Source organism: Pseudoliparis swirei, chromosome 14, assembly GCF_029220125.1.
Source record: "Pseudoliparis swirei isolate HS2019 ecotype Mariana Trench chromosome 14, NWPU_hadal_v1, whole genome shotgun sequence".
In the NCBI taxonomy this organism is placed as follows: Eukaryota; Metazoa; Chordata; class Actinopteri; order Perciformes; family Liparidae; genus Pseudoliparis; species Pseudoliparis swirei.
Genome location: NC_079401.1, coordinates 4225006 through 4243717, shown reverse-complemented (window position 1 = coordinate 4243717; position 18712 = coordinate 4225006). Strand labels below are relative to the sequence as shown.

The window sequence follows — 18712 nt, the reverse complement described above, 5'->3', positions numbered from 1 at the left end:
AACGTGAGTAAAGGTAAATAAGATGTTCATACGGTTATTAATTACAGGTGAAGGAGCACGGAGGATAACCGTAAAGCGTCTTCCGGCTCGGTGTTTATGGTTTTTAGGCGTCGGGGGTCACGGGTCTCGTGGGCAGCGTTTCCCTCTCGACCCCCCGGGACGCTTCCTGCTCGCCATGAACACCACACGAGAACAATATTTCCCTTTTGGGAGTTGGTGGGGACAAAAACGGGAGATAAAAGTATGTTTTTATAAGAATAATTGCACTTTTATTCATCCGGTTGGCCTAAAACACGACTCCAAATGAGCGCTTGTCTTCGTCTGTACCTGAAGGCAACACTCAGTAGCCATAAGTGACCAATCGGGCTAACATGTACAAGTTAATACTAATAATCTGATCGATCGAGCAGAGAAGGAAGCCCCTCCCCTTCTGTGTCTCAGGACGCCGACCTTTCGGTCCTGGGGTCGACCCGCTCAGCTCCGTCAGCACCGTTAGCTGCTCAGCCAACGCCGTGTTGAGAGCCTGTGGAGTCAATCCGTCCGTCAGAGACTTTCTAAGTAACCTGACACATGTTGGGAAGGTCAGCAGTACCTGTACAGCTCTTCATGGTCAGCAGTACCTGTACAGCTCTTCATGGACGACATTGAGCGAGAGTGCATTTTATTCTTTATATAATAAGTTTTTTTTCTTGTCAGATTTCAAAGTATTAAGCTCATGCCGGCCTGTGATTGGTTGTTATTGCATATTAGTGATTTCTGTTGGTGATGCATAGCGTGTGAGTAGAATTGTAATGTGAGGTGTCACTGGTTGAACTACTTAGCATACTGTTGGATGTTTTAATCAATAACGCTTCGTATTTTATGTATATTTGTATCTTATGTCAAATCGGAATTTAAAAAGCAAATACAACTTTCACGGGGAAAAAAGAGAAGAACTCTCCGGGAGAGCAACAGAGGAGGATCAGAAGAATAGATGTCATGTGACCAGAAGGAAGCGTTACAACACATTCCATGAATATGACAGACATTATGAATAATGAGTCGTAGGCATGGACCACGATCCAGACCTCCACCATCCATGAGGAGGCGGGGCCATTGGGAAGGAAGCCAGGTCAGGGGCAAGGAGGCCAGGAGCCAGGACCAGCTCCAGACCCAGCCAGGTCCGGGGAGGAAGCAGAGTCCATAATATGGATGGAGAGATGAAAATGTATCCATAAGGAGAGAGAGAAGCAACGGATCCGCTGGTAGAGCCACGTAGAAGCTGCGAGGTCCTGTGTGGTTCACCAGAACATCTCACATGCAAATGGGGTCCTGATTATGCAAATATATGATTATGTTAATGACCTGCATCTTTAATAATGCATGATGTTGGCATATTGATAATGCGTTGCATTTATTGTCATGCAAATCATCTGCTGGAGGCTTATTAATTGACACTTTATTATCAGAGGTTCTAAATCACACCGGGAATGAGCTCTGATTGGGGGGTAATAATTAATAACGTGGGTGAATACCTCCCTCGTACCTCCCTCTTATCTAAAGGGCGTCACTCACTATTCCAGATCAGAGATGTTCTTTAGGTTCCACCAGCTGGCGGCTATCAACCCGGCAGCGCCAGAGGCGGCAACAAAATAAGCCGGGGGAGGGGGCGGAGCCAGACCGATGCCCGCCACCCGAATATCATACAATAAAACCTAAAAGGAGCCCGGCGTCACAGGACGGGTCCCTTCAGAAAACGTGTTTTGTGTGTGTGTGTGTGTGTGTGTTCACACACACACCGTGTTGTCAGATTGGCGCCCGCCGAGCGTTCCCAGGCGCTCGGGGACGGGCTGTCGTGTTAGCGGTGAGTGGCAGGCCGACCGACTGACAGCCGGCGAGCTCGTCTCCGGAGGATTCCTGCTGAGTGAACTCTCGGGGCCCGTGATGCGCGTTAAGCTGAGCGCCTCCACAAAGACACCGTCTCTTCTTCTTTTAGAGAGTGGATGTTTTTTTTTATATTTCGTGTTATTGCGAGAGCTTCATTAGCTGTCTGCGCTCCCGCCGATCATTAATCATCAAAGCCTTCCGTCTCCCGAGGCCGTGACGGACGGGTTGGAATAACTCCATTCCTGCCTCTGATTGATTTTATTACAGCGCACACTGTCCCATCATCTGATCCCTTCTTCTTCTTTTCTTCCTTTCCTGCGAGGAGAATCCCTCCTGCTCTCCTCCCTCCTCCACGCAGCGCTGGAGGTGTAGCTTCTCGACGTGATTTTCCTCTCGCCTCTATAATGCCACATCGTGTATAACTGCCGATGGAGACATCCAATTAGTAGCCAGTCAGGCTGTGTTAGCTTAAGTTAAGAACACACACCTACGCACACACACACACACACACACGTGTTGAACGAGTACTCACACACACACACATGGAGGAGATGGATGAACGCGTGGGGAGAAGAAGAAAAAAAGACGAAGAAAAACGCACACAACCACTTGCTGTTTCCACATGAGTACACTCGGCGGGGATGGGGGGATGGGAGATGGGAGGGGGGAGGGGGAGGGGGCGGCGGCGTGGTGTGGCAATCTCACCCAATCATGTGTGCCGGGAATGACTTCATTAGCGAGGCCCCGGTGAGAAGTCCGGTGGCCGGGAATTGCGTTTGCGCCGGGGACGGGAGGCCAGAGCGGAGCGGCGGAGGACAGGAATGAGGCCTGAATCCCTCCTTTATCCGCCGCGTGATGGAGAGATCCAAATCAACAGCTGTCAGTCAGGGGGGGGGGACTGAAGGTGGGATGGAAAGGGGAGATCTGGGGGGGGCTGACTGATGGGGTGCGTGTCAACCTCGGGCTCCTCCACAGGTCCATCCCATCGGCTCCTGGATCACACAGGTAGGTGATTTGCATGCTGGGAAATAAAATGTACAAACATTTCAGGAAAAAAAAAGTAATCTGTGCCCATTTTAACAAACTGTTTCATGAAAGATGAGAGTACGGGGAAAAAATCCTCCAATTTTAGAATATTATTGATTTATCACGCTAAAAAAAAATTCACGACTCGCATCTGATTCGATCGGACCCGCCTTCAACGGGGGGGGGGGGGGGCTCTGAGAGTTTCCCATCAGATAAGGCCGAGTCAGCAAGAAGCCGTGGACGGCGTCACTCATGCAAATCATGTCTTTGTTCGCGTGTTAATTACATTCAGTGCACATATATATTGAAGAGGGATGTTTCCATCGCCGCATTTTACCAGAAACCCCTCTTCCGTTGGTTTGTTTATCTTTCGAGGATACCAGACATTCCTCATTACTGTACAGGAGCAGAACATTATGTAAATCCCGTATGTACTCGTAGTAAAATCCCTGTAATAAAACAGCCCCCTCTCCCCGTTATCGGCGACTTGTGCTCAGAGATGAGGGGGGGGGGGGGGGGGGTTTGAGCCGCCCGTCGAAGGTCACTCCAGATTGAGAAGTTTGTTCAAATGCGATGACATCAGCAGTCTGTAAACTGTTATTGGGCCTCGCTGAGCGGCGGCCATGTCCAAACTGTCTGAAATTACAGAGGGAAAAAAATGAAAACACACACTGCCGCCGCTCTGCCAGAAATGATTGCCTCCGAGTTTTTTTTTTCTCCTTCTCCCATCTCCTCTTGTTCACCCATGCCTTTCCTGCGCCTCCCCTCCTCCGCCACCAACAACACAACTCACATCTCCCCATCCCCCACACACACTCACACTGGAGGAGGCCGGCAGCCAGATGGGTGCAAGCTTCTGGTCGAGGAACAGAGAGAGAGAGTGTGTGTGGGGGGGGGGAATGGATCCGGATTTAATGACATTAAACATGCTTTTTATGCTCAATAAGAGGCCCCGCGATATGATTGATCCGAGAAAGACAACACTTAATCTGGACACAAATGGAATCGTCTGTCGCGGAGTCTATTGAGTCATCAGTATCCGCTGTAGTTATTCCTCTCTTCTTCCCTCCTCCGCCCCTCCTGGATCGTTTACAGTGAGTAATCATCTGTCTGGTCGCCCGCGTCTCGGGGGTTTGATCGGATAGCGCTTTTGAACACCGGCGGAAACCTGCCTGACAATCCAACAAGCCACTCACTGAAGATTGAGAGGGCCCCATTATGTCGGCTGCCCGTGGCCCTATCGGAGGGCTGTTTCTCCTCCCTCCTCTCGCCTCTACATAACACACAGCGGTAAATAAATCACAGCTCCGACTCTGCTTATCGATCGCCCCGCTGCGAGCTCCTCTTTTTTCTTTTCTTTCCCTTCTTCTTTTCTCTGTCTCCGACACGCCTGCTCGTTCTTCTCCGCAGAATGAATTGTTGCTTTGTGCACCGCGAGGAGGGCGAGGTTGTCAAAACACGAGAGGCGGCGTGTCGAAACAACAAGGAGACGGAGGGAGGGGAGCGCGGCCCGCTGTGACGCCGCATACTTAGCCCCCATTAGGCCTCCGTATTAATCGAAATAATTTCAATTAGTGGCAGCGTTTGCGTTTGGCCTTCCTGGAGGGGAGGCCCGTGTCCTGCTGGGACTGCTCTACCGGTGCCGTTGTTCCAGGCAAGATCAATTAGTTACAGAGAAGTAATTGGAGCCATTTCTGAAGACTTATTTAACCGAGACTCGATTAAGTAACGCTCCGCCGGTTCAGAGAACATTCATCCCAAAAAGTGACTGAATCATTAATTGGCTACATTAAAGCTAACTTTGATTTTCAAACAAAGTCAGTAAGATTAAAGAGGCGCGAACCTCCTGCTCCAGTCACTGCACTTCCCCCATGATGACAAACTAAGTGAAATAAGTGGATCTAGTAGCTTGATACATACATGCACACTGACATTCTGTCCATATGATATATGCTACTCTCTAACAGCTCATCCCGATGAACTCTGTCACCATACAAATACAATAATAAAGAGAATAATGAAGATATTATGCTAATTTAATAGGTGTTGTATTAATGCTAGTTATCTAGATGCTAGAATAATGTTAGTTAGCTAGATGCTGGATTCGTATTAGTTAGCTAGGTGCTGGATAAATGCTAGTTAGCTCGATGCTAGAATAATGTTAGTCAGCTAGATGCTGGATTCGTATTAGTTAGCTCGGTGCTGGATAAATGCTAGTTTGCTATTTACCCAGATTTCAAGTTTTATAAAAGTGAGTCGGCTACACCTGGTGCGCAATGAACATTTAATTTACAAGCCAACAAAAGGTCATTAAACTCGTATTTAGAATGTGTTAGCTCGGCTTCTGCCGACCCAGTATGAGTTTACATCCAATGCCAACGTCTGGTGCCAATGCATTTAGTCGTTCGCCCTTTACGCCGCGAGGCAGGAAGGAGCGGTGTGTAGGTCGGGTTGACGTGAGTCTTATTTTAAACCTTGACCACAGTATTACCCGAAACGTAGCCAAGTGTAAATTACCCACTAATACCACACCTGAGCCATACTACAGTTGCCATACACTTATATTGTAGAAAACAGGAACTTAACAGGATCAGAACGGGGTCGAATACAGTAAATTGGAGGCATTTCAAAGGACCCAAATGTAATAAGTGGAGTCAATACCAGATTCATATTTGATAAAATTGTATCAAACCCCAATTCCAGTCATGCTACAATCCCTGTGCATCTGTTAAAGGGTTAAGTAGGGTGGGTTCCCGAAGGCAGAAGACGTCCTATGACGAGCAATCAGCGCTAATAAGATCCATCTTCTCTTAAAAGACTTGGTGGAAAGCCCTAAATCCATTCAACGGGGAGATAGGAGGGAGCCATGTGCTGTGATGTTTCCATGTCCTCCCTCCCTCCCTCCATCTCTTTCTCTCCCCCTCCACTTCATTATCATTCCCGGGTTATCCCGGCAGTCAAGTGAATCTGGAGCACAAATGAATTAAGGGAGCATTAAGGGAGCCCGTGCAGAGTGAAGCCTTTCCCGATCTCGGCACAGATGAAAGGTGAACCTGCTCGTCCACACACACACACACACACACTAGCGATGTGTCCTATGTAGCAGGTACGCGTCGGTAGATTTGTGGATGTCAGTGAGTGTTTGTTGGGAGTGTTTGTCCTCACCTTGCTTCTGGGCCCGGTGCCAAGCACAACTTCCCGCGGTCCTCGGCCAAGGCAACACAATGGCGCTTAACGGAGCCCGGCATAATATTTCAGCTGGGGGGGGAAAGTTGTTCAAAGAGGACAAAGAAGTACGCAATGCCTTCTGCAGAACCATATACCGGCACAAGACATCAATTGAGCGTGTAGTGAGTTAAAATGCAAATGACGCGGTCTATTTTTGGAACGTGGGAGATGTCGCGCGTGCCTCCCCTCCGCGTAGGATGTGGAGGACACAGCAGAGAAGTTTGACATTGAAATTGTTCGGCAAAATGTGACTTTTCCTCCGACGACCTCAGCTCCATTCCCAGCTGAGACGAGTGGCGCAGGTTTTGATGAGCAAAGCTCTTTCTCAACGTATGATTGAGATGCCGGAGCGCGCCACGCGGAAAACTAGCGGAGCGTAAAATAGTAACGTTATCAGTTTGAGGGTTTTACGTCCTTAAATGACACACATCATGCTCGTAAGTAATACATACGATTAAAAGTAAGTTATAAAAAACATTAAAATAAAGTAATGCATACTATTAAAAGTAAGTCATTTAAAACATTAAAATAAAGTAATGCATACTATTAAAAGTAAGTCATTTAAAACATTAAAATAAAGTAATGCATACTATTAAAAGTAAGTCATTTAAAACATTAAAATACAGCAATGCATACTATTAAAAGTAAGTCATTTAAAACATTTAAATAAAGTAATGCATAATATTAAAAGTAAGTGATTTAAAACATTAAAAGTAAGTAATAAATACTGTTAAAATTAAGTAATAAAAGATATTAAAAGTAAGTAATAAAAAACATTAAAATTAAGTTATAAAGAACATTAAAATCTGTACACTGAAAAAAGGGAAGAAACCTTGAGGAGAAAAGTCATAGTATAGTATGCCAAAATATGTAAAAATAAAAGTCAGTATAGTATGCCAAAATATGTCAAAATATAAGTCATAGTATATGTAACCCACTGATTGGCTCAGGGAGGAACAACTTTTAATTGGCCAATCCAGGACCCGAGTGATAAATATCCGGGTCAAGGGAGGTCACTTCCTGTTTCGTTTGGGTGCAGACAGCGGTGAGTGCAGCGCGAGTCTACCTCCATTACTTTTAAGGTAATTTTGTGTTGTAGACTGTGCAATGTGCTGAGAATATTTTGTGTAAATGTTAGACCTCCATTTTGTTATATTACATGGCTTTATCCTTTTCCTTTGTATTCCCTGACTATGTCAGCGCTTTTGATTGATTGATTGATATATTTATTTGTCGTTTGCCAGAGTACAGGTACAAAAGCATCGAAATTACAAGAAAGGGTGGATGAAAGATTACAGCATAACATGAGGGAAGAAGGCGAGAAAAAACACCAACCCCCCGACTATGCCCCGAGAGGGGTACAGTGTGGGAGCAGGAAAAAAACACCTTAGCACATAAGCACATACATTTTAGACATGACTTGCAACGAGTAGGAAGGGGAGGAGGTAATCCAACAACTGGGTGATCTAAGCCCATCCATTGGGGCAGAAGGTAACCAGCACCGACAAGCAGCCAGCCGGTCCGCGCCATCACAGCAGCGCCAGCCACAGCCCCGTCCGGTCACACTGGGGGTAAGAAGCAGGCGAAGGCGTGGGATGGGGGTAGGGGGCTAGTGAATGCAAATCAGTATTATTGAAAGTTTGTGTGTGCGTGGTCTGGTATGTCGCCCTCGGCCAGGCCACAACAGACAGAGTTCTCAGTCCAAGATGGTCGTTGCCATGGAGATAGCCTTGAAAGGTCCTGGGAGAAAACAACCACAGGTGTCTGTGGATAGGGGAAGGAATGAGAGGTTCTCACTTCAGCGATCTTCAGGAGTTGTTGTTCCAGTAACGGCCTTGGCCAAGGCCCGTTCTGGTTGAGGGAGCCAGCAGATAAGATTGGGATTGTTTGGTCTTCCAGCAGCTACATCCAATTTGCGCACCTACTATTCCACCACTTTCCTCCCATTTTCAAATCGATCCAATTTCGTCGGGCAGCCTTAGGGGCTTTTAACGGCTGTCACCGTTTCCTTAATTTTCCGATAAACCAGGGCAACGCCAAATCCAAACAGCAGAAATCCTGTAATCATAGTTCGAATAGGTAGATGTCATCTCGTCCTCCACGGAAAGGCTGCTAGGCACACGACACGTCCATCGTGTAACCAGCTGCAACGTCCCGGCAGGACGGGCAGGTTCCCCCAAACCCAAGCTTCTCGTCGAGAAGGCGGTGTCAGTGCGTTGAGAGACCAGTTGATCAGATGATCAGTTGATCGGTCCATGGTTTTTAGTTCGAAGAGCGATGAGGAGAGAGTCTCTCAAGTATAAAACAAGACAAGACATGACGAGAGAAGCCAAGCAGGGAAGGGAAGGTCATGGGGAGGAGAGGGAGAGAAAATGCGACCGCCTTCGAAGAGAGCCAAAGACTGCTGTTAACATTTGTTTGTGTTTTGAATTCACTGTTTTATGTGACCTTGTGTACAGGTCACGTTTTTGAGATACAAACTTTGTATCCGATGAAGATGGCGAGCTACCCACGAGTTGGATGAACACAACTGCCCACTGTAACAAAGTTTCTTTTCATTATAAATATGTGTACTTGATTTATTTTTATGTTCAGTAAAAGCCCTGAAACTCAACCATTTGATTTTGTGTTTTGCACACACGACTTGAGCTCCATAGCCGAACCTGGAGACAACATCATAGACTTTAGAAATTAAATCTTGAAATTGAGCCTCAGGTTACATATAGTACGCCAAGATATGTCAAAATAAAGGTCATAGTATAGTATGGCAAAATATAGGTCATAGTTTTGTATGCCAAAATATGTCAAAATAAAAGGTCATAGTATAGTATGCCGAAATATGTCAAAAATAAAAGTCATAGTATAGTATGCCAAAATATGTCAAATAAAAGTCAGTGTAGTATGCCGAAATATGTCAAAAATAAAAGTCATAGTGTAGTATGCCAAAATATGTCAAAATAAAAGGTCATAGTATAGTATGCCAAAATATGTTAAAAATAAAAGTCATAGTATAGTATGCCGAAATATGTCAAAATTAAAGTCATAGTATAGTATGCCGAAATATGTCAAAAATAAAAGTCATAGTATAGTATGCCGAAATATGTCAAAAATAAAAGTCATAGTATAGTATGCCGAAATATGTCAAAAATAAAAGTCATAGTATAGTATGCCAAAATATGTCAAAATAAAAGTCATAGTATAGTATGTAAATAAAAATAAAAGGTCATAAGTATAGAATGTTGAAAAATGCAGGTCTAAAGCAATAAAGGTTTAAAGAATGTGTCATAAGTCATAGTATGCCGATAGTGTGCAAAATAAAATAAATAAAAGTAATGAAATTTATTGTCAAAAGTCAAGTCATATATTAGTATGAAGTATTCAAAAAACAAAAAGCCACAAAGTATACAATGACTTTTATTTTGACATATTTTGGCATACTATACTATGACCTTTATTTTGGCAGACTATACTATGACTTGACATATTTAAATAAAAGCATACTATACTATTACCTTTTATTTTGACATATTTCGGCATACTATACTATGACCTTTAGTTTGACATATTTTGGCATACTATACTGATATAGAAAAAATGCCCGTCTCAGTTCCTGTTACGTGTCAGTGGTGCGTGTTCTCCCCTCCCTCTTTGTTTTCCCTTCACTTGCCACCTGTACAGGCCAATCTGACCGCACCTGGGTTCCAGAGGGCAAGCCGGCCAATCGGCTGAGTGCTTTCAAAGGAGTGGAGGGGTGGCTTTGTGTAATGTTTACACTGATACTGCTAGGTGTGCAGGTTTGCGGTGAGAGGTTGAGGACAGTCGGTGAGTTCAGGGTACCCTGTACATGTGTGCATTCACGTAGGTAGTGTGTGTCTAGAAACATTAGACTCTTGGTTGCTGCTCCCTCTGGATTGTTTTGACAATAACTTTGCTAGAGAAGCAAGTGAAGCCATTTTGTTTGTTGGAGGTATTCCACCAGGCACAACCACAACTGTCCCAATCTCTCCCACTTCATGGGACCTTATCCCCTGGACCAAGAAGTGGACGTAACAGTTCCTGAAAAGTAATTTGCATGAAAACACTCAAACAATGACGCGGTTATCAAATATAGTTGGCAAGAAAATGAAATATTGAGCTGCTTTGAGTGAGGGGGGCTTGAGTAATTATTATTTGTATTGTTATTGATTACTTTGTATGTGTATGCGCGCATGTAGACATTGTTTTACTCGCATCATTCCGCAGAAACATTCTGATTTAAAATGGGGAAATGCTTTTGTCAAATGATCTACTATACGCACAATACTCCACGTGGTTATTTCATGTAGACTTTATGTTGTCTTGTCTCTCGTACTTTTCACCTCGGGTCGTTTGTCACTTTTAGAAAAGCCAAGAATTGTTTTTAAAGTTGTTCATCGAGACCGAATTCTGCCCACAACTTGTTGAATGAGGATTTCCTGCTTGGCTTTACTTCTCTTGTAAATGTAATCTCTTGTGTTTCAGACTGTTACAAAGACGCTTCTTTAAGCTCTGGGAAAAGTGAGATGTGCGTCTTTGATTGACGTTTAACTTTGTTAAGTTACAGCCGGTTAAGAATAAACTATAAGGCCGGGTTTGTTGCTTCTATCTATTCCTTTTCAGTCTTTCTCTTTTGTATAGAATAATATTGTATTTGATTAACTGAATAAAATACACAAACAAAATGTTTATCCACATTATACACACACACATAGTTTAACCACTTTAACACAACAAGCTTACAATGAATGTGTTTTAAATGTTTATTTGTTGTGACTCCACTAGCAGTGTATCAAATAAACATTAAGGTTATATAGTTAACCTTGAATTGGTATACATTGTTAAATTCTTGCCCTGAAAAAGTTGATAATCTGGAAGATCCATTCCAGGGGTTTGTGGTGGCGGCTCCTGCGGCGGCTCCTCCTCCTCCAGCTGCTGCTGCGCCAGCTCCGGCTCCTCCTCCGGCTCCTGCTCCTCTGGCTCCTGCTCCGGCTCCTGCTCTGGCTCCTCCTGCTCTGGCTCCTCCTGCTCCTCTGGCTCCTGCTGCTGCTGCTCCTGCTGCTCCTGCTGTCTCACCAACGATTGAGCTCTTTTTATACACCTGGTGACTAATTGGACCGAACCAATACCATCTAGAGGTCAGTTTATCCATCGCAAAATGTACGCTCATATATTTACACGCTTTTACTAACCCCCAAAATATCCATATTAATTTACAGCCACATTTAGACTTCCTATAACTGAAGTAAATTATAAATCCATAGTTTTACTTTAATAAACACAGCAACACATGTCTTCACTTCCCCCTACCGATTCCTTCAGTTGGTATTTCCCAGACCTATAAAGCGGTGGTCACGGACCTTGGGAACTATTTTGGCAGATATCCATGGAGAGAGAAGACCTGTTCCAGAGATCCATGGGAGGAAGACACCTGAACCAGATAAGTAGTTGCAATACACACACACCACACCACACACCACACACTGTATGTCTGCAGCCACATGGGGAAAAAACTTGCATTTTCTAATTCTTGGCATTACCGTTGGAGTACCCATGGGCTCAGACATACACTCTCCAACCATACATCCATACACAAGTTCCTTTACGCCACCACTCACACACCATCTATATTCTATGTCCCTGGATCACAGACGGTGTGCAGCTGTTGGTCTGGAACTCGCCGATGGACGTCGAGCTGACTCAACGTGGCGGTGAGAGGACGGAGGAGTGCGTCGAGACTCTCCGGGACAAAGGTAGCTACTGCAGGATGACATAATGTGCAATACGTTTCTTGTTCCATATTATGCCTAATATTCTCACTAACGTTATGGTGCATGTTTGAGTGATTATTTGTTCTCTCCCAGGTGCAGACCTGAAAGGAGGTGGAGTAATGCACCGGCCATCTTTGACTGGAGCCTTTTAATAAATCCTAAACCTTATTTGTCTCAGACCCCACCTTTTTGGCACGCGTGTTACTCTTTTCTCAGGTGATTGTGAGCCTAGAAAAGAGTCAACATTATTTTCCTCTGAGAGTAATTTGTATTCATTTGAGATTGTTATTTCTACTCCCATTCTAGTAGTAATATTCAGAACACGCACACTAATGTTTGTTAAATGAAGTCAAGGTGGACAATGAATGTGCAAAAGCTAATAAAAATAACCATGTCATGCAGGCTGTTGGAGTGAAATACAGAGATGGACAAAAATACCTGTTTGGAGGGCCAAGTTACCTACACATGGTTTTTGGAATGTGGTGAGTGGAAAACCTAATGAATTTCAGTCTAACACACTGAAGATATTAATGATTGCTTAATTTCTCTTGTTCATATTAAATTTGAAGTGCATTTTTGTTCTGTTCACAGCTTCCAAGAAGTTCAGCATCCCAAAACCTAGATGTCCAAATGGTAAGTTTGTTAGTGTCATTAATTGTTTTATTTTTGTTGCAGGTCATCCAGTTTGATCCTGCCACCACCTCATGAGACCAGGAAAGCTATCTGCCAGTGAAGTTCATCAAGGTAAGGCTGCCACACAGGAAACATCACATTCTTGTTTCATTTTTTTAAAAACTCAAACTTTTCCTGTCACAGATGGGGACCAGCATCCTGATGGAACCGCAGACAGCTATACCTGGTTGCAGTGGAAATGTGATTCACTGTAAAATCTGCATATTTTTGAAATGTTTCATTTGTATGTAATAAAATTCATTGTTACTTTTGAACTCAAGTCTCAATTTAATGCATTTCATCTTTTGTACACAACACACCTCAATAAGCTTCTCATAAAGCATAAAAAAAACGAACCAGAAAAAAAAGTTTGACTTAGTTTTTGCTGTCATCAGCAAAAAGAGCGTGACAGTTGCCTTCGACCTTGTTCTGAAACAAGACTTTCTATACATGAGACTCCTAGTCTCTCACCTGCCCAAAAAAACAGATACAACTTTAGATCTTGGAAATCAGCTCAATGTCCCTCAGCAAGCTGCACACATCTGTGATCCAGGTACCTAGAAAATAAATGGTTAGTAAAAACACACTTAGGGAAAAGATATACAGCAGACTTGTGGCTGTAACAGCTCCACTTTAGGGATTGTGACTACATAAAACATTGCAACAACTTACCTGGTCCAGGGAAGTGTAAATTAATACATGGGGTTGAATGTAACAACGCACTCCCACTCTTTAGATCCTGCAGACAAATAAAGTTTTTTTTAAACACCTTGCAAATATAGACAGTAGTTGCAGCGGAGTCTCGACGCGACTCTTACAACCGCACATAGTGGGCCATTGCTAATGGCAATTAGCCTTCTGCTAATAAACAGAAAATGCAGGGATTGTGGCTGCAGACACAGTGTGTGTATTGCAACAACTTACCTGTTACAGGTGTCTTCCTCCCAGGGCTCTCTGGAACAGGTCTCCTCTCCCCAGGGTGATCTGGCAAATGACTTCCCAGAGTCCATGACCACCACTTTATAGGTCTGGGAAATACCAACTGAAGGAATCGGTAGGGGGAAGTGAAGCCATGTGTTGCTGTGTTTATGAAAGTAAAACTATGGATTTATAATTTACTTCAGTGATAGGAAATCTAAATGTGGCTGTAAATTAATATGGATATTTGGGGAGTTAGCAAAAGCGTGTAAATATATTAGCGTACATTTTGCGATGGATAAACTCACCTCTATAGATGGTATTGGTTCGGTCCAATTAGTCACCAGGGGTATAAAAAGAGCTCAATCGTTTGTGAGGGAGCAACAAAGCAAAATAAAACAGCTTTTTCACTCCTTATCGGGTATCCCGACCCAAAACTACTTCAAACCCCTGGAATGGATCTTCCAGATTATCAACTTTTTCAGGGCAAGAATTTAACAATGTATACCAATTCAAGGTTAACTATATAACCTTAATGTTTATTTGATACACTGCTAGTGGAGTCACAACAAATAAACATTTAAAACACATTCATTGTAAGCTTGTTGTGGTTAAACTATGTGTGTGTGTGTATAATGTGCATTAACATTTTGTTTGTGTATTTTATTCAGTTAATCAAATACAAAAGAGAGACTGAAAAGGTATAGGTAGAAGCAACAAACCCGGCCTTATAGTTTATTCTTAACCGGCTGTAACTTAACAAAGTTAGACGTCAATCAAAGACGCACATCTCACTTTTCCCAGAGCTTAAAGAAGCGTCTTTGTAACAGTCTGAAACACAAGAGATTACATTTACAAGAGAGGTAAAGTAAAGCCAAGCAGGAAATCCTCATATTCAACAAGTTGTGGGCAGAATTCGGTCTCAATGAACAATTTTAACAACAATTCTTGGCTTTTCTAAAAGTGACAATAAACGACCCGAGGGGAAAAGCACGAGAGACAAGACAACGTAAAGTCTACATGAAATAACCACGTGGAGTATTGTGCGTATAGTACATCATTTGACAAAAGCATTTCCCCATTTTAAATCAGAATGTTTCTGCGTAATGATGCGAGTAAAACAATGTCTAACACACACATACAAAGTAATCAATAACAATACAAATAATAATTACTCAAGCCCCACTCACTCAAAGCAGCTCAATATTTCATTTTCTTGCCAACTATATTTGATAACCGCGTCATTGTTTGAGTGTTTTCATGCAAATTACTTTTCAGGAACTGTTACGTCCACTTCTTGGTCCAGGGGATAAGGTCCCATGAAGTGGGAGAGATTGGGACAGTTGTGGTTGTGCCTGGCGGAATACCTCCAACAAACAAAATGGCTTCACTTGCTTCTCTAGCAAAGTTATGGTCAAAACAATCCAGAGGGAGCAGCAACCAAGAGTCTAATGTTTCTAGACACACACTACCTACGTGAATGCACACATGTACAGGGTACCCTGAACTCACCGACTGTCCTCAACCTCTCACCGCAAACCTGCACACCTAGCAGTATCAGTGTAAACATTACACAAGCCAAAGCCACCCCTCCACTCCTTTGAAAGCACTCAGCCGATTGGCCGGCTTGCCCTCTGGAACCCAGGTGCGGTCAGATTGGCCTGTACAGGTGGCAAGTGAAGGGAAAACAAAGAGGGAGGGGAGAACACGCACCACTGACATGTAACAGGAACTGAGACGGGCATTTTTCTATATTAGTATAGTATGCCAAAATAAAGGTCATAGTATAGTATGCCAAAATATACTATACTATAACTTCTATTTTTGACATATTTTGGCATACTAAACTATGACCTTTTATTTTGGCATACTATACTATGACCTATATTTTTGACATATTTTGGCATACTATACTATGACTTTTATTTTGGCATATTTTGGCATACTATACTGACTTTTATTTTTGACATATTTTGGCATACTATACTATGACTTTTATTTTGACATATTTTGGCAGACTATACTATGACTTTTATTTTGACATATTTTGGCATACTATACTATGACTTTTATTTTTGACATATTTTGGCATACTATACTATGACCTATATTTTTGACATTTTGGCATTCTATACTATGACTTTTATTTTTGACATATTTTGGCATTCTATACTATGACCTTTATTCTTGACATATTTTGGCATACTATACTTTGACTTTTATTTTGACATATTTTGTCTCCTCCTTTCGCTGTTACATTTCAAGCCTTTCCATTGTTTTGATTTTATACAAACTATTGGGATTATTTCTCCACTCGTCTCCATCTCATCTCCTAATCATACAACGGAGGTGTGGAAAAGCTATTTTTCATCGATTCTGCAGGGGATGGGCATCGATCCGGATAAAATTTGCATGGGAATCCATTCCTCTTGAAGCCAAGAGATCATAATCGATCAGGTGGGATGAAGCCGGTGCATCGGGCCCGCTCGCCTCCCAAAAGGTTACGGTGAACATTAATTTGCTCGTTTGTTGGTTACATTTCAATCCTGTAATTAGGTCTCGCAAATCATTAAAATGTAAAAACAATGTTTGCACTGAGTGTGACTTTGATTGCCTGTTTGTTTTATTCGATAACGTGATCTGTTGATGACCGCACGGAGTCCTGATGAAGGTGAGCCGAACTGCCGGCTTACAGAAAGTGTATCACGTGCATCTGCATCATTTATATCCAGCAAGATCTCATCCATTAGCGTAGCTTAGCATAATGGGGGAGGGGGGACTAGCTTGAGTTAAAAAGAAAATGTCAAGATATTACTCAAATAAGAAGATGATATCAATAAAAAAAAACAAGATATCACGGAATGATATAAAATTACTATCATGACCTCTTCTCAGCTCAAGAACAACAAAACTCCTCAGTTGGGTTTGGGAAGAGAAGATCGTGGTTTGGGTTCACGTCCACCATCCCCCCCCGAACTTTATGCCCCCCATAAAGAACTGTCTCTGACTTTCCAGGAATTATTTCTGTGGTGCCGGCTCACAATTCCTTGAGATCAGACTGCAATTGATAAGTCGTCTCATTATTTTTAATGCGTACGCAAGCAGACGTGGAAGGGTTGAGGGGGGTCACCGATCTGCTTTGTTTTATTTGATTGAGCTACGCTAAATATAGCTTCATATTAGGTATGAAACTGGCATCAACCAGCCGTCTCTAAATGTTGATCCTGGGCTCGGAGGCACACACACACTCTGGAACCGCGATGGCAGTGCACTCTTTTTGTATTTGAAACCAGAGTGTTTTACAAATAGCCAGTTGACATGGTAATTTTAGACCAATAAAATGTTTTTAAAAAGCCAAGTCGTCGTCAGTAGGTTGCCGAGCCGACCGAGAGTTTTCCGAGCGGGCGGAAATATTTCGTCGGCTTCTCAAAAAACTGGTCGGCTGGGGAGGTGTTTGCGGTATCGACTGCTGGACAAACGCCACACTTTAACGAGGAAGTTCTCTATTGTGTGTGTGTGTGTGTGTGTGTACAAGCTCGAAGCCTTCTGGACAGGGCCGAGGGTGAAGGGGAATGCTAACACACTCTCCTTGTCAGCGGCAAGGGTAATTACTCCTGGCTGAAATTACTCAACATTTGTTTATCAGCTCCCCGGAGCACACTGTAAATAGATTGTCTGCTCAAACCCAATGCCATTGGAGCCCCGCTGTCCCCAGAACACACACACACACACACACACACATGCACACATACAAGGCCGTCTTTACCTCTTGGCACGCTTTTTGGGATCGTACCGTTTTATGCGTTTTCCTCGTCTTTCATGAGTTGTGTTCGGGGGCCTCAGCACAGCCGAGTGTTGCGGCGAGCGACTTCATTCATCCACGATTCAGTCGGCCGGGGCCCGTGATACGTTTTCAGTCCTCGTGTAACTTTGCACTTGGTCGAGCTGAATCTATGATTATTCCAATATTTTAAATCTTTTTTATTGATTTTGCAAACACAGGAATGAAGAATAATACCACCTCCAAGAAGTTGGTGTGTACAGAACTTCACATGCAGTCGTTTGGAGGTGTAACTGTAGCACCATGTCAACATATACAAAGATTTCAAATGCACAACAAACAACCACGATAACAGCATCTTAAGGGACATTTAAATATAGTACGAATTGAGATGTGGAAGCATGCATACATAATTACATACAGAAAAAAAATACAAATACAAAATGAGAAAGGAGGGGGGGGGGTCTCCTAGATCTCCTGTTGGATTGCAGCGTTGTTCAAATAGTTAATAAAAGGCTTCCAGGTCTCTTCAAAGGATTCTATTATTCCTAAAAAAAAAATTCACGGCTCTCCACTTGTCTGCCATCTCTCTATCCCTCCCTCTCTGTACCAACACAGCCAAGATCTTTTTAGCATGCATATGATCAGGGAATTGGAGGGGGTGGGGGGTGGGGGAGGGGGGGGACACACGAAAGCACTTCAAGTCAAGGTCCATCCATGTAGTTATTGTATGAGATGGTTCCTGTCAGAGATGACAGTTTGAAACACTTGACCCACAAAAATGAATTCTTGGCCAGGGCCAAGTGACAGCCCGAAGTAATTCATTCTTTTGAAATGTTTAGGGAGATGGAGAGAGAGAAGTGAGGAGGAGGAGGAGCGGTGACAGGGGAGAGCGATGGAGCAAGACAGAGAGAGATGGAGAAGGGAAGAAGATGATAGAAAACCAAGAGAGAAAAGAAAATAATAATCAAAATATCAATAGACAAAAACATGATAAGGGATGAGTGAGGTGAATAAATTAAAAATAAATAAAGCTTCACCGCTAGGAGTTAGTTTACATCTGCAGGCGACAGCCGACCGATTCTTCACTGTTTTGCATTTGGGATTTCAGCCAAAAAAACTCCACAACTGTGGGAAGATGTTGATGGTTCATCCGTTGTTGGAAACTGTCTTTTTGTGGACTGCCGGACATTGACACTGATAGAGGAAGGCAGAGAGATGGAGAGCAGGGGGAACGAGAAAGAGGCAGCAGCCAAGAACGAAAAGTGATTAGAGGAAGAAAAAGATTCAAAATTAAAGAAAGCAAGGCATCTTCATTATTTTATTACAAAGCTGAAAATAGGGTTATCCTGAGTTTATGTGTGAATATAATATAACGGCCTCTTCCTAGGTCGGAGATATAAAATATGTTTGCTACAAATGTACAAAAAACAAC

The 18712-nt window shown here is 43.1% G+C and overlaps 2 long non-coding RNA genes across 3 annotated transcripts in view; one reads left to right on the top strand and one right to left on the bottom strand.

The window, feature by feature from the left end:
• Window positions 1-9882: 9882 nt before the first annotated feature.
• On the top strand, window positions 9883-12853 carry LOC130204452 (uncharacterized). Of its 2 annotated transcripts, none has more exons than XR_008833662.1 (4): window positions 9883-10183; window positions 10621-11888; window positions 12309-12650; window positions 12723-12853. It is a non-coding gene; the product is annotated as an uncharacterized LOC130204452 (long non-coding RNA). The 2 variants fall into 2 exon arrangements; XR_008833661.1 differs by lacking the exon at window positions 9883-10183 and having other exon boundaries at window positions 11238-11888; window positions 12309-12388; window positions 12498-12650.
• Window positions 12854-12920: 67 nt separating this feature from the next.
• Window positions 12921-18712, bottom strand: part of LOC130204453 (uncharacterized) — a 5854-nt gene continuing 62 nt past the window's right edge. Inside the window, exons 1-3 of the long non-coding RNA XR_008833663.1 lie at window positions 13503-18712; window positions 13251-13317; window positions 12921-13135 (exon numbers count right to left, since the gene is read on the bottom strand). The exon at window positions 13503-18712 is cut by the window's right edge and continues 62 nt beyond it. This is a non-coding gene — a long non-coding RNA (uncharacterized LOC130204453). The remainder of the gene's footprint in view (window positions 13136-13250; window positions 13318-13502) is intronic.